The sequence below is a fragment of the Arachis ipaensis genome, chromosome B10 (genome assembly GCF_059453495.1).
Source record: "Arachis ipaensis isolate K30076 ecotype BB chromosome B10, ASM5945349v1, whole genome shotgun sequence".
NCBI lineage: Eukaryota > Viridiplantae > Streptophyta > Magnoliopsida > Fabales > Fabaceae > Arachis > Arachis ipaensis.
In genome coordinates, this window is record NC_142435.1 from 116993865 (window position 1) to 117006654 (window position 12790).

General features: G+C 38.1%; 1 non-coding gene across 1 annotated transcript; it reads left to right on the forward strand.

Annotated features, from left to right (window-relative positions):
- Positions 1-2255: 2255 nt before the first annotated feature.
- LOC148581429 (small nucleolar RNA R71) lies at positions 2256-2363 on the forward strand. The gene has a single exon (XR_015896142.1). It is a non-coding gene; the product is annotated as a small nucleolar RNA R71 (small nucleolar RNA).
- The last annotated feature ends 10427 nt before the right edge of the window (positions 2364-12790 follow it).

A 12790-nucleotide genomic window follows, 5' to 3' on the forward strand; every position in this document is an offset into this window, starting at 1 on the left:
ACCAAATTGTGGTTCATGAAACTGTGTGGTATAATCAGTGATCGAGCATCATCTCTTCTTATGAACATTTAAACCAAGGGATTGGGAATTTGTTTGTTTTTAGAGAGAATTGGTGAGCCAAGGGATTGGGATCCAATCATATAAGATTGCCAAGCAAAATTTAATGAACGCATTGGTTGAGGAAGAGATATACATGTTTTGATTCGGAGATCTCAATATCTCCTAACACCCAATGAATTCCCCATTTCTGATTTCCAATTTCTCTTTACATTCTGCAACTCAATTCTTGCAATCACCCCCATTCCCTTTTAATTTCAGCAATTTACATTCTGCTCTTTAATTCATGCAATTTAAGATTCCGCCATTTCAATTTCTTGTCATTTACTTTTCCCGCCAATTTTACATTCCGCAATTCTCATCTAAATCTTGATTCCGCTCAACTAGAACACACTTCTAATCTGAATTGCTCACTCAACCAATCCTTGTGGGATTCGACCTCACTCTATTGTGAGTTTTTACTTGACGATAACCGGTGCACTTGCCGGAAGGAATTTTGCCGATCGTGCAATTTCCTAAATCGTAGCATAACAAGTTTATGCGCATCAGCAATGTTGGAACCTCCCAACACCAAACTTAGAGTTTGAATGTGGGAGTTCAACACCAAACTTAGAGTTTGACTGTGAAGGCTCTGTTTGACTCTGTATTGAGAGAAGCTCTTCATGCTTCCTCTCCATGGTGACAGAGGGATATCCTTGAGCTTTAAACACAAGGGAGTCTCCATTCACTTGAATGATCAATTCTCCTCTGTCAACATCAATCACAGCTTTTGCTGTGGCTAGGAAGGGTCTGCCAAGGATGATGGATTCATCCATACACTTCCCAGTCTCTAGGATTATGAAGTCAGCAGGGATGTAGTGGCCTTCAACCTTTACCAAGACATCCTCTACAAGTCCATAAGCTTGTTTCTTTGAATTGTCTGCCATCTCCAGTGAGATTCTTGCAGCTTGTACCTCAATGATCCCTAGCTTCTCCATTACAGAGAGAGGCATGAGGTTTATGCTTGACCCTAGGTCACACAGAGCCTTCTCAAAGCTCATGGTGCCTATGGTACAAGGGATTGGGAATTTCCCAGGGTCTTGTCTCTTTAGAGGTAATCTCTGCCTAGTCAAGTCATCCAGTTCTTTGATGAGCAATGGAGGTTCATCCTTCCAAGTCTCATTACCAAACAACTTGGCATTTAGCTTCATGATTTCTCCAAGGTACTTAGCAACTTGCTCTTCAGTAACATCTTCATCCTCTTCAGAGGAAGAATATTCATCAGAGCTCATGAATGGCAGAAGTAAATTCAATAAAATCTTTATGGTCTCTGTGTGAGCTTCAGATTTCCATGGTTCCTCATCAGGAAACTCCATGGAGGTCAGTGGACGTCCATTAAGGTCTTCCTCAATGGAGATCACTGCCTCTTCCTCCTCTCCAGGTTCGGCTGTATGGGTTGTGGTTATGGCCTTGCACTCTCTTTTTGGATTCTCTTCTGTATTGCTTGGGAGAGTACTAGGAGGGAGTTCAGTAATTTTTTTACTCAGCTGACCCACTTGTGCCTCCAAATTTCTAATGGAGGACCTTGTTTCAGTCATGAAACTTTGAGTGGTTTTGATTAGATCAGAGACAATGGTTGCCAAGTCAGAGTGGCTTTGCTTAGAATTCTCTATCTGTTGCTGAGAAGATGATGGAAAAGGTTTGCTATTGCTAAACCTGTTTCTTCCACCATTATTGTTGTTGAAACCTTGTTGAGGTCTCTATTGATCCTTCCATGAGAGATTTGGATGATTTCTCCATGAAGGATTATAGGTGTTTTCATAGGGTTCTCCCATGTAATTCACCTCTTCCATTGCTGGGTTCTCAGGATCATAAGCTTCTTCTTCAGAGGAAGCTTCCTTAGTACTGCTTGTTGCTGCTTGCATTCCAGACAGACTCTGAGAAATCATATTGACTTGTTGGGTCAATATTTTATTCTGAGCCAATATGACATTCAGAGTATCAATCTCAAGAACTCCTTTCTTCTGAGCTATCCCATTATTCATAGGATTCCTTTCAGAAGTGTACATGAATTGGTTATTTGCAACCATTTCAATGAGTTCCTGAGCTTCTGCAGGCGTCTTCTTCAGATGAAGAGATCCTCCAGTAGAGCTATCCAATGACATCTTGGATAGTTCAGACATGCCATCATAGAAAATACCTATGATGCTCCATTCTGAAAGCATGTCAGAAGGGCACCTTCTGATCAATTGCTTGTATCTTTCCCAAGCTTCATAGAGGGATTCACCTTCCTTCTGTCTGAAGGTTTGGACTTCCACTCTAAGCTTGCTTAATTTTTGAGGTGGAAAGAACTTTGCCAAGAAGGCATTAACTAGCTTTTCCCAAGAGTTCAGGCTTTCTTTAGGTTGTGAATCTAACCATGTCCTAGCTTTGTCTCTTACAGTAAAAGGAAGAAGCATAAGTCTGTAGACTTCAGGGTCAACCCCATTGGTCTTGACAGTGTCACAGATTTGCAAGAATTCATCTAAGAACTGATGAGGATCTTCTAATGGAAGTCCATGAAACTTGCAATTCAGTTGCATTAGAGAAACTAATTGAGGCTTAAGCTCAAAGTTGTTTGCTCCAATGGCAGGGATTGAGATGCTTCTCCCATAGAAGTCGGGAGTAAGTGCAGTAAAGTCACCAAGCACCTTCCTTACATTGTTGGCATTGTTGTTTTTGGCTGCCATGGTTTCTTCGTCCTTGAAAAGCTCTGTTAGGCCCTCTAAAGAGAATTGTTCTTTAGCTTCTCTTAGATTTCTCTTCAAGGTCCTTTCAGGTTCAGGATCAGCTTGAACAAGTATGCCTTTATCTTTGTTCCTGCTCATATGAAAGAGAAGAGAACAAGAAAGTAGGGAATCCTCTATGTCACAGTATAGAGATTCCTTGAGGTGTCAAAGGAAAAAAAGAATAGAAGGAGGAGGTAGATAGAAGAGAATTCGAACTTATCAAGAGGGATAGAGTTCGAATTGTACCTTGAGGAGGAGTGTTAGTCCCTTAAATAGAAGGCTGTGAGAAGAGGGGAAGAATTTTCGAAATTTAAAGTAAAAGATTTTGAAATAATTAAAAGAAATTTTGAAAATTTGGTAAAGGATTTTTGAAAATTAAGATTGGGAAAGAAATTAAGTGATTTTTGAAAAAGATTTTGAAATTAGAAATCAAAAAGATATGATTGAGAGTTAATTTTGAAAAAGATGTGATTGAAAAGATATGATTGAGAAGATATGATTGAAAATCAAATTAAAAAGAGAAAGTTTTAAAATTAAAGTTGATTACTTGACTAACAAGAAATTAGAAGATATGATTCTAGAATTAAAACTTTTGATTCTTTCTTAATAAGCAAGTAACAACTAGAAAATCTTGAATTAAATTATTAATTGTAGCAAGGATTTTTGAAAATAGTAATAAATAAAAAAATTGAAAAGAAATTGATTTTGAAAAGATATGATTGAAAAGATATGATTTGAAAAAGATTTGATTTTGAAAAATTATGAAGATTTGAAAAAAAATTGAATTAAAAACAAAATCTTCCCTCTAGTGTCCTTCTGGCATTAAACGCCCAGAATGCTACACTTTTGGGCGTTAAACGCCCAGCCAGGTACCCTGGCTGGCATTTAAACGCCTGTTTTCCTTCTTCACTAGGCGTTTTGAACGCCCAGCTTTTTCTGTTTGATTCCTCTGCTGAATGTTCTGAATCTTCAATTCTCTGTATTATTGACTTGAAAAGACACAATTTTTGAAAATATTTTTGAATTTTTAATGATGAGAAATAATCAAAATATAATTAATCTTAGGAAACTCAAATCAAACAAACAATGCATGCAGGACACCAAACTTAAAAATTTTCATATAAGAGACACTAACAAATTGAGAATGCATATGAGAAACAACAAAACGCACAAAACAAGAGAATTTAAAGATCAGAGCAATGAAATCATCAATAACAACTTGAAGATTAATGAAGAACATAATGCATATATTCGAAAAATGCAAGGAGAATGCAATTGACACCAAACTTAAAAATTGACACTAGACTCAAACAAGAAACATAAAATATTTTTTATTTTTATGATTTTATAAATTTTTTTTTTGTGATTTTCGAAACTTATATAGAAAAGAAAATAAGGAGAATCAAAACTTTTAATAAGAATTCCAGGAATCATGCAATGTTAGTCTAAAGCTTCAGTCTAAAAAGATTAGACATGGTTGGCCAAGCTTCCGTAGGAAATTACATTCAGCAGCTAAATTGATGAGGATCAATCAGCTTTTGTGATGATAAGAACATCACCTTGAAACTCTAGAATTCATTCTTAAAAATTATGAAAAATAAAAAGAAAAGTACATAATCTAAGCAACAAGATAAACCGTCAGTTGTCCAAACTCGAATAATCCCCGGCAACGGTGCCAAAAACTTGGTGCACGAAATTGTGATCATCAACAATGGCGCCAAAGGACTTGGAGCTCTTAAACATGAATCACACTTTGTCATAATTTCGCACAACTAACCAGCAAGTACACTGGGTCGTCCAAGTAATACCTTACGTGAGTAAGGGTCGATCCCATGGAGACTGTCGGCTTGAAGCAAGCTATGGTTACCTTGTAAATCTCAGTCAGGCGAATTCAGATGGTGATGAAGAAATGATAATTAAAAGTTAAATAAAACATAAAATAAAGATAGAGATACTTATGTAATTCTTTGGTTGGAATTTCAGATAAGCGTATGAAGATGCTTTGTTCCTCCTGAACCTCTGCTTTCCTATTGCCTTCTTCTAATCATTCACACTCTTTTCTATGGCAAGCTTTATGTTGGGCATCACCGTTGTCAATGGCTACTTCCCTTCCTTTTAGTGAAAACGTTCCAAATGCGCTGTCACCGCACGACTAATCATCTGTCGGTTCTCGATCATGCTGGAATAGGATCCATTGATCCTTTTGCGTCTGTCACACGCCCAACAATCGCGAGTTTGAAGCTCGTCACATTCATCCCTTCCCAGATCCTACTCAGAATACCACAGACAAGGTTTAGACATTCTGGATCTTAGGAATGGCCGCCAATAATTCTAGCCTATATCACGAAGGTTCCAATCTGATATTAGAAACCCAAGAGATACACATTCAAGCTTGTTTGCATGTAGAATGGAAGTGGTTGTCAGTCACACGTTCATAGGTGAGAATGGTGATGAGTGTCACATAATCATCACATTCATCATGTTCTTGGGTGCGAATGAATATCTTGGAGAAGAAATAGACTTGAGTTGAATAGAAAAACAATAGTACTTTGTATTAATTCATGAAGAACAGCAGAGCTCCACACCTTAATCTATGGTGTGTAGAAACTCCACCATTGAAAATACATAAGAACAAGGTCTAGGCATGGCCAAATGGCCAGCCTCCCAAAGAGGGTTCAATCATCAAAACATGATTCCAAGATGATCAAAAGATGAAAATACAATAGCAAAAGGTCCTATTTATAGAGAACTAGTAACCTAGGGTTTACAGAAATAGGTAATTAATGCAGAAATATTCTTCCGGGCCTACCTGGTGTGTGCTTGGGTTGAGCATTGAAGCTTCCATGTGTAGAGACTTTTCTTGAAGTTAAACGCCAGCTTTTGTGCCAGTTCCGGTGTTAAACGCCAGAATTCTTGAGCTGATTTGGAACGCCTGTTTGGGCCATCAAATCTCACGTAAAGTATGGACTATTATATATTGCTGGAAAGCCCAGGATGTCTACTTTCCAACGCAATTAAGAGCGCGCCAATGGAGCTTTTGTAGCGCCAAAAAATCCACTTTGAGTGCAAGGAGGTCAGAATCCAACAGCATCTGTAGTCCTTTTTCAGCCTCTGAATCAGATTTTTGCTCAGGTCCCTCAATTTCAGCCAGAAAATGCCTGAAATCACAGAAAAACACATAAACTCATAGTAAAGTCCAGAAAAGTGATTTTTATTTAAAAACTAATAAAAACATAATAAAAATTAACCAAAATATACTAAAAACAATGCCAAAAAGCGTATAAATTATCCGCTCATCACTCATCTTCCATTGCCTTTACCCAAGAAAGGTCACCAAGGGCTTCCTTAACATTTTAAGGCTCCATTTGAGAGAGAAGGGCAATGTTTGTTCCTTCATTTTCCTTTCTTGTTGAAGACCGAGTTCTAACTCCATGAGAGATGTCCCCAATGACAAATTCCTCAGGATAATTCTTCAAGAATCTCCATTCACGAGGTCTGGTGGACTTAGAGGCAGATTCAAATACCAAACGATTCTGGGTGCTGCATGCTTCAGGATTTCCTTCAGATTCATGAGACAAAATGGAATTGTCTCTTGAATTTTCAGCAACAGCAGTTTCTGGTTCAGCTTGAATAGAATTTCCATTTTCTTGATTTTGCATAGTTTCAACGTCCTTTTGAGCTTGATTTCCTGCATCACAATCTTCCAAAATACTTTGCACCAAGTTAGTATCACAAAATGTAACATGTATGGACTCCTCAATAATCCTAGCATCTTAATGATAAACTCTATATGCTTTACTAGTTGTGGAATATCCTACAAACAAACACTCATACGCCTTTGGATCAAATTTACCCAAATTGTCCTTGTTATTTAAAACAAAACATTTGCATCCAAAGATGTGCAAGTAGTCTAAGTTTGGTGGGTAACCTTTCCAAAGTTCATAAGGGGTTTTCTTCAAAAATTTTCTTATGATTGTTCTATTAAAAAAGTGGCAAGCTATGTTAACCGCTTCAGCCCAAAGGAATTTTGGAACATTGCTCTCACAAAGCATAGCTCTTGTCATTTCTTGTATGCTTCTATTTCTTCTTTCCACCACACTATTTTGTTGTGGTGTCCTTGGACAAGAGAAGTTGTGAGATATTCCAAATTCCTCACAAAAGGATTCAAATAAATTGTTTTCAAATTCAGTTCCATGATCACTTCTTATAGAAGAGATCTTCAAATCTTTTTTATTTTGAATTTTCTTGCAAAAAGGTTCAAAGTCTGAAAAGGCTTCATTTTTGTGTGCAAGAAATAAAACCCACCAAACCTAGTATAGTCATCCACAATCACTAAACTATAATGTTTACCACTTAGGCTTTGAGTTCTTGTTGGACTAAATAAATCAATGTGTAGCAACTCAAGTGGCCTTTTAGTAGAGATGTCTTCCTTTGGTTTAAATGAACATTTTGTTTGTTTTCCCATTTGGCAAGCATCACAAGTGATGTCTTTGTCAAAATTTATCAAAGGAAGACCTCTTACTAACTCTTTCTTTACAAGTTTGTTTATTTGAAACATACTTGCATGGCCTAATCTCTTGTGCCATAGCCACTTTTCAGATTCTTTAGAATGAAAACAAGCTACATTTTGATCCTTTAGTTCATCAAGGGTAAGTCCATATACATTATTACAATGCTTGGCAACAAAAAGTACTTCATTTGTCTTTTCATTTACAACACAGCATTCATGCCTTTTGAAAATCACTAAATATTCTAAGTCACACAGCTGACTTATACTCAAAAGATTGTGCTTCAAACCACATACCAAAAATACATCATCAATGAAAGTAGATTGTTCATTACCTACTTTTCCAACAGAAATTATTTTACCTTTACCATCATCTCCAAAGGTCATAAAACCTCCATCATACTTGTTTAGTTTGATGAAGTAAGTTGACCTTCCAGTCATGTGCCTTGAGCATCCACTAGCCAAGTACCACATATCCTTTTTGTTCTTGGATGCTAGACAAATCTGCATGAAAAGCTTCAAATAACCTTAGGTATCCAAATTCATTTGGATCCTTTGAAGTTAATCCATCTTGGTTGCCCAAGTGCATTGAAATCACAAACAACATTGTAAACTTTGTTTCCCACAACTCTCTTTTCAATGAAACATTGTGCATATGAGTGACCAATTTTCTTGCAATTAACACAATGATTTTCTTATGTGTATCACTGAAATTGAGGTGAGTTGTTTGGCTGGAAATGATTAAAGTGTTGAAATTTTCTGATTTTTGGAAGAGGTGCATTTCTTTTGACAAACTGATTTTTATTAAAATTGTTCCTCTTTGCAAAAGCATTTTCACCAGAATTTTTTTAAACTTTTGGACTTTTTGAATATGAGGTTTTGTTGTGAATTGGTGGTTTCTTGAAAGCAACCTCATTTTTCGAAATGTACCCCAAACCTGGCCTGTTTGAATTAGGTTCGGTTCTTGGTGAAGGCTCAGTTTCACTTGTGTATACTTCATCAAATTTTTCTTCAAATGTTGGAACATATCCAATACCAGATTTGTTTGGTGTGGATTTAGTTTTTGATGAAGATGGCACAAATTTTATAGAGGAATCATTGAAAACTGCACTTTTCTTGGCTATATAACCTAAACCAAATTTTTCAAATAATGGTCTTTGGCTTGCAAGTAATCTGTCCAAGTTACTAGAACTTTGAGCAAATTTTGCTAAGTCACTATTAAGTCTTTTAATCATATCATTTAATCTTTCGTTTTCAGCAATTAACTCATAAGAAGGATCCACAATGTGCTTTTCTTTTAATTTTTCAAGTTCAGATTTTAGAAATCTGTTTTCTTCAATGATGTCCAAAGCACATTCAGTTTCCTTCACTTTTTCTTTTAAAAAATCATTTTCAGCTCTTAACAAATCTCTTTCAGATCTGCACTCATTGTACTTGTCTAGAAGTTTTGAGATGTTTAAAGTAAGATCATCAATAATAGCATGTAAATCATCCATAGACAAGTCAACGTAATTTACCTCATCAACATTATTGTTTTCAGCCATGAAGCAGTCTTTATCTTCACCTTCAGAATCTTCTTCCTCATTGGAGTCGTTCTCAAGATCCTCCCAAGCTGTCATGAGTACTCTCTTCTTGTCTCTCTTTCCTTTGTCCTCCTTCTTGAGCTTTGGACAGTTTAGCTTGAAGTGTCCAGCCTCCTTGCAATGATGACACGTCACCTTGCTCAAGTCCATATTGTGTTCCTTTGAGCTTGAACCCTTGTATTTGCCCTTGTTCTTCATCATCCTTCTAAATCTCCTAGCAAAAAACATAAGTTCATCATCTGAAATACCATCACTAGGCTCACTCTCTTTTGGTTCTATTTTTGACTTGAGGGCTATTCCCTTTTTTTTTTAGTCCAATTTTGTGTGTGTGATTTCATAGGCACGGAGTTTTCCTCTCAGCTCATCATAGGTTATAGGGCTTAGGTTGTTGCTCTCGGTTAAGACAGTGGCAGTTGTTTCCCATTCTTTTGTGAGGCTTCTAAGGAGTTTTTTCACTAGGGTTTGTTCTGAGTAGTTTGTACCCATAGCATCAAGGTTGTTGATTATGATTGAGAATCTCTCAAACGCTTCATCAATGCTTTCTCCATCCTTCATGTTGAACATCTTGTATTCTTTTCGCAGCATATCAATCCTCATTTCTTTGACCTGTTTAGTGCCTTCGTGTGTAACCTAGAGTTTTTCCCAGATTTCTTTGGTTGTCTTGCATCTAGATACATTTCGGTACTCTTCAAAGCTGATAGCACAGTGAAGAAGGTTGATGACTTTAGCATTCAGCTCCATCTTCTTCTTTTCGTCCTCATTCCATTCAGCTTCTTCTTTTGGAGTCACTACTCCATCAGCACTTGTTTTTGTTGGAATCTTGGGACCACTCATAACAATCTTCCATATGTTGTAGTCAATGGATTGGATGAAGATCATCATCCTTTCTTTCCGTTGAAGAAAGGTGGCCGGTTGTTTGACTGGACTTCAGTGAGGGTGTAGGCAACTGTGGTTGTGCCCAAGTTGTTTGCCATTGGATCTTTGCTCCAAGCGGTTAAGCTTGATACTTGAGACCTTAGCTCCTGATACCAATTGAAGGTTGTAGTAGGCTTAGAGAAGGGGGGGTTGAATCTATGGCTGTCTTGTTCTTTCTGAAATAACCCCTTTTTAATTAAACTTGCAATTCTGATTCTATTTGAACTCAACAGCAAAAATTTATGAGACAATTTATTTTTGTCTCATGAATATCAGAAAACAGAACATGGCAGAGAAGAGAGAAGCTAACACCATCATGTATCCTGGTTCGGTTGTCATGTGCTATGCAACCTACGTCCAGTCTCCTCCACAACAATGGAGGAATTTCCACTATAGTTAAAAGTATTACATACACCAATTCCACAGGATTGACCCAATCCTCTCACACTCAAGTTCTAACCTAACTTGACATTGGTTATGCTAATACCTAACTCTTCACTCTTAGTGCTTACTGATAAACCCCCTTTGTAAGGTTTATCTTGTGTTGCATTTAGAGCATTTTGATAACCTTTCCTCACATTTATTCAAGAAAATAGCATGATTTTGTGATTGTCTCCGTACTTATACTTAGATGTGAAAGTATGCTTTTTAAACCTTTAATTTGATAATTTTGATTTGCCTTTGATTTCCGCTAGATGCCTTGATGTGTTTGCTAGTGATTTCAGGTTGAAAAGAGCTAGGAAGGGATCAAAGGAGTGAAAGGAAAGCATACAAAATGGAGAAATCATGAAAAGCCAAAAGTTTGAAAAAGCCCATGGGCGTGCACGCGCACTATGCGCTTACGCGCAGATTGCAAAATTCTCCAGGGGCGCGCGCGTGCACTGTGCGCGCACGCGCCGATAACCGCACATGATTTTTAAAGAGAAAAACATGCCTGGCGATTTTGGAGGGTTTTCAGCCCCATTTGGAGCTGAGTTTTTGGCGGGAAAAGACTAAAAAGACCAAGGAATGAAGGGAAAGGGGGATATAAAGAAATACACACAGATGAGGCTAGTTTAGTTGAATTGTAGAGAGAGAAGTTCTCACTTCTCTCTAGAATTAGGAATAGGATTAAGTTTAGTTATTAGATTTAGGTTTTAATTCATGCTCTATTCTACTCATTCTTCTTAATTCATTGTTGTTACATTCATCATTCTTCTATTGTTGTTATTACTTTCTTCTACTTTGTTTGTAGATCTACTTTTGTTCATTGTATTTTCTTTTAATGCAATTTGAGGTAATTCATGTAGATCTTGTTTTCTTTGATTGTTGTTGTTGATCTCTTACACTCAATTGTTGTTAGATTCTATTCTAGTTGCCAATTTACTATGCTTTTCTTCTGTGCCTTCCATGTATTTAATAAAATACTTGGTTGGATTTCAGTATAGATTTTTATCCCTCTTGGCCTAGGTGGAGTAATTAGTGACGCTTGAGTTATCTAATTCCTTTGTTGATTGATAATTAGAAGCTGCTAATTGATTTGGATACCACTAAAGCTAGTTTTTCCCTTGGAAGTTGGCTAGGACTTGTGGAATCAAGTTAATTCATCCATTTGACTTTCCTCCATGATTAGATGTTAACTAAGTGGTAGCAATGTACGATTTTGATCACAATTGAGGAAGATAACAAGGATGGGACTTCCAATTCTCATAACCTTGCCAAGAGCTTTTCATAGTTGTTAGTTTATTTTCTTTGCCATTTACATTTCTTGTTTAAAACCTCAAAACCCCAAAATACAACTCAAAACCAATAACAAGACACTATGTTGCAATTCCTAAAGAGAACGACCCGAGGTTCAATACTTCGGTTTATAAATTTAGGGGTTTGTTTTAGTGACAAACACTCTTTTGCATGAAAGGACTATTGTTGGTTTAGAAACTATATTGTAACGAGCTTTCCTTTGGGAAACTCTAAACCGTCGAAAGTCTATCAAGTCAAAATGGCGCCATTGCCGGGGATTTGTAATGGTGTTATGTTATTGGTTATTGTATATATGTGAATAGGGTGCATAGGTTTATCTTTTGTTTGTTTACTAGTTTTTGTTAGATTTATTTTGTTTGTCCACTATGAATTCTCACTTTGGCTATGAGTTTGGTCCTAATTGTGTTGTAGGAAAGTGAACTTCAACGATGACACTCATTATGGATGGAACTAACAAAGATGGGAGGAGCCTCAAGGAATTAATTTGTTGTTGATCTCTTACACACAATTGTTGTTAGATTCTATTCTAGTTGCCAATTTACTATGCTTTTCTTTTGTGCCTTCCAAGTGTTTGATGAAATGCTTGGTAGGGCCAACGCGTGTACGCGAGCGTGCACTGCGCGCTTCCACGTCGATGCCCTTCTTTTGCATATGCGCGCGCCCGCGCACATGGCGCGTGCGCGCCCATTCACCCAAAATCATTCCCAGGCCAAGGACCCGAGACTTGTGCCAGCTCTGGGCTAGCTTTGAGCCTTTAGCCCAACTCATTACGCGCGGATGCGCAGGGTACGCGTCAGCGCCCATACTCTTATCTCTCGACCCACGCGGTCGCGCACAGCATGCGTGCGCGTCCATGCACCTTTAAGGGAAGGCACGCGAGTGCGCACATCGCGCTTGCGCGCCGCTAGACTAGATGGCCATGCCCGCGGATGCGTACGTCCCGCGCACGCGTCCCTAAGCTGTTGGCACCAGCCCATACTTTTTCCAGAGAGTTATGCTGGCGTTGGGCCAGCACTAGGCCTTCAGCCCAACTCGTAGCACGCGGATGCGTATAGTACGCGCACGCGTCTTCACTAGTTTTCCCAGTCACGCGTGAGCGCACAGGACGCTTCCGCGTCCATCCCTAAATTCATCATTGCACGCAGCCGCACGCTGTATGCGCCTGGTCGATTCCAAAAATGGGATAACCCTAGGGCACGACGAGAACTCGCACAGACCCACCCCCAGCCCCCTCCTTCTTC